Source organism: Silene latifolia, chromosome X (genome assembly GCF_048544455.1).
Source record: "Silene latifolia isolate original U9 population chromosome X, ASM4854445v1, whole genome shotgun sequence".
In the NCBI taxonomy this organism is placed as follows: domain Eukaryota; kingdom Viridiplantae; phylum Streptophyta; class Magnoliopsida; order Caryophyllales; family Caryophyllaceae; genus Silene; species Silene latifolia.
The window spans coordinates 40,399,478-40,403,184 of NC_133537.1; the positions used below are offsets into that span (position 1 = coordinate 40,399,478).

Genomic DNA, 3,707 nt, shown 5'->3' on the forward strand with positions numbered 1-3,707 from the left:
TAACATTCGGTGCCCGGTCGTGGATAGGACCTCCATGGTGATCCTAAGAGTCGATTCTTTTGACTATCGACTGTCTCTTGAGACTAAGGCAGATTTTGGGTGACTTTGGTTTCTTTCTCACGGTCATCCGTAACAGGGGGCCAAGTAGATTTTTTCGGGTCATTTCATGTCGTGCTTAGATCGGAAGGAGTTCGAGTTGAAGGAAATATTCAGCCTTTATCGTGTACTCGATGTTTCTCAGGGCCACTCGAGGAGTCAGAATCGAAATGCATGGCCATGCTCGGATACGGATTCGTTTTATCAGTTAAGTTACTCTCTAGTCGGGGAAACCACTCTAGATCCAGATCGATTTTAAAATACGACCTTTGCGGATCCAGATCTGCAAATTGTTTTACATTGAGTGGGAGAAATTTTAAATGAATATGAGAATCGGTTATCGCACATACACTTGTACGGACAAGTGGGAGTTTGTTGGAGCTGTGTCCTCCAGTTAGTGCGGATAACGTCATTGCACATACACTTGTACGGACAAGTGGGAGCTTGTTGGGGTTGGTGTCCTTAACAGTTAGTGCAAGGACTTATAAATCTCTATGAGGATCAAAGGGTATACTTTGTATCATAATCAGTTGGTCCACGTTTATCAATAACGGTTGGCTTGCTAGATAAGTTTGACGTTATTGTCATACAGATGGCGGTGATCAACTGGTCCCTAAAAGTCACACCTATAGGATACGTTTGAGAGATGTGACGGTATGAAAATACAGTCATGTAGATGCCAAATTTGACTAACCAGTTAGTCCGAGTTATTTGACTAGTAATTAGTCTAATATGTGATGTTGAGATATTTTATTTAATACGGATTAAATAAAAATGGCTAAGGCAAATTAAGCAATTAATTTGTAAAATTGAATATAAGCGTTTTATATTTAATTAAATGTATATTGAATATAATTATACAATACTGTTTTGTCGGACATGTATTAATAATTCAACTAACCCGTATTATTAGTTGATGCCTTAATTTCCGATAACCGATAACAGTTTATAATGAAACCGCGTCATATACACTTAGCGAATTATGGACCGGACCACGAGTTTAAGTGAAGAGGAAATGAAAAGCCCATTTCTCTCCTCTCACTCGGTTTGGCCGAGGCTTGCATAGACAAAAGGGGAGTTTTTCCCTCTTGTCTAACCTAACAATTCATTTGCTAAAAAAATTATTAGGGTTTTGGGAATTGTGCCTCCCGAATTCCGGATCTCTCATCCAACACAAACTCACAAAACAATCCCCTCGATATTGCAAGGCAATTAGGGGATTCTCTCTAGCACAAGGGCATATCTCGGACTATCTTGGGTGCATCGTTTAGGAGGAGGTCTGCTTTGATCTCTCATTGCCTTTTGCACTAGGACCGAAGGTTATTTCTAATCTTTATCGTTTCCTTGTTATTTTCGTTTTATGACTATAAACTACATATAAATTTTGCGTTATAATCCTATAAAGAAAGGGTTTTATACGGATATTACCCTACACCGGGCAGCTCCTCAGCCAATCAGGGCGGCTCCCTTAGACGTCCACCTTGCCTTCCAAGCTTCAAAAATATCTAATTAGCCTTTAATTCTTCTATTAGTATAAAAACCCTTCATTCCTCATTAGGGAGGATAGAGATCATTAGAGGGTTAATTAGGAATAACTACCTTAATCACATTTAGTTACTTTAATCTTTCCTTTATTGTTCTTTAATCTTTCCACATTCAAGCTTAGATCTAGTCTTATTGTTGAACAATTATTGGGTTGTATTTGAAAAAGGTGACAATTCTTCATTAATTTAAGGGTTTCTTCTTTATTTCCTTCATTATTATTGCTCATCTCCTTAAAGTTGGTACCTTTCTTTACCCGTTTACTCTTTTACTTAATTACTTGTTAATCCTTGTTAATTACTTCACTTATTCTTCATGTTTCCTCTTGCTTTGATGTTTGACACCATTAATTGCATGACCTCCATGATAATGAGTGATTAGTCCTTTAGCTAGATTTAATGGGGGATTAGGGGATGACTAAAGGGTAGATCCATCTCTCAATGAGTTGATTTGGTTGATCAAATTGTGTTGTTGTAGTTCTAGGTTTAATGCACATGTTATGTTTGATGAAATCTGTGATTGACGACCTTGCATGATTATTTGCTCATTCAACAACCCTTGTAAGATATAAACCAATTCACTCGAGGATTGTTAGACCATGAACTAAGACTACTAGGAAGATCGGGTGTAAAGCTAACCCAACTCGACCTATTAGCCGTAGGACCAAAAATTCCGGCCCTATTCTATAATGACTTTGACCAAATAACCAAACTCATACCCTTAGATCTACTACTTGATTACCCCTATGATCCCATAACTCCTAGTGTCGTTAATCAATTGTTTACGCTCCTATTACATACTTGTTTTGTTTTCATTTCTTTACTTTTATTTGCTAGTAGTTGTTAGTTGATATCTTACCTTACCAATCAATCGTGACACCCCTTGTTACTACCTTAAACACCCCGTAACTTGCATAATACAAAGCTACCGTCCATTGGGTTCGACCTCTACTTACCACTTTGCTAAAGTTGTTTGTTGAGATAAAATATTGTTTTGATAGCTATAACGACTAAGCTCTATAAAAAATGGTGCCGTTGCCGGGGACGGTGTGATTTGTTTTGTTTGTATTTTTAGTAGTAACTTTGTTTAGGCCTTAGGGAACCTAGTTCCTTAAGGTAGTGCTAATTCTTCCTCTAGTGTTGTTTGTTGCATGTTCAGAAGATCAAGTCGTAGTAATCCGCTACCAGTTGATCCGGAAATTGAAAGAACTTTGAGAAACATAAGGAGAGGAAGAACCAGGGGAAGATCTACTTTAATCATGGAGGGATAAAGTTCTTTTAAATATAGAGGCTGAGTTGACATTGGGATTAAGTTTGTTAATCCATTTGCAAGGGAGCCACAAAACAACCCACAACCAAATCCCCTACACAACTCACAAAATCAATCAACCATGCCTAAATTTTCATCATATTCTGTACCTACCAAGGATAGCCTACCCAATGGCACACCTACACCCACACACCTAACGGGAAACTTCATAGCAAAATCTGATTTCATTCACTTAGTTAAAAAAAGCCATTTCGAGGGGATGCCAAGTGAGGATCTGCATCTTCACATAGAAACCTTTTGTGATTATTGTGAAGCTATCTCTCAAACGGGTGTGACTCAAGATCAAATTCGATGGGCACTCTTTCCCTTCTCATTGATAAGATCCGCAAAGCAATGGTTAAAAAGATTGGACAAAGCTACTCTTGCCATCGATTCATAGAAAAAGCTTGCTTTAGCTTTTTACAAGAAGTTTTACCCATCGGAGAAGACTAACATGCTTCGGGCTCAAATTACGGGATGTAGGCAAAGAGATGAGGAGTCACTATATGAGGCCTGGGAGCGTTTCAAGGTCACTTGTCGATCTTGTCCTCACCACAGCCTTAGTGAGTGGTTTCTAGTCCAACAATTTTGGAATGTACTCTAGGAGGATTCAAGAAATGTGTTGAACATGGGCTCTAATGGCATGTTTACCGAAGTAGATGACAACCAAACTTGGGCGAAGATTGAAGATATGACTACCTATAGCTCTCAATATGGTAGACCTATAAAGGCTACTGGAGGAGGCCGACATAAAGTGGATT

The 3,707-nt window shown here is 38.5% G+C and overlaps 1 non-coding gene across 1 annotated transcript; it reads right to left on the reverse strand.

Annotated features, from left to right (window-relative positions):
- Positions 1 to 3,400: 3,400 nt before the first annotated feature.
- Positions 3,401 to 3,507, reverse strand: LOC141625417 (small nucleolar RNA R71). Its single transcript, XR_012535200.1, has one exon. It is a non-coding gene; the product is annotated as a small nucleolar RNA R71 (small nucleolar RNA).
- Between the last annotated feature and the right edge of the window lie 200 nt (positions 3,508 to 3,707).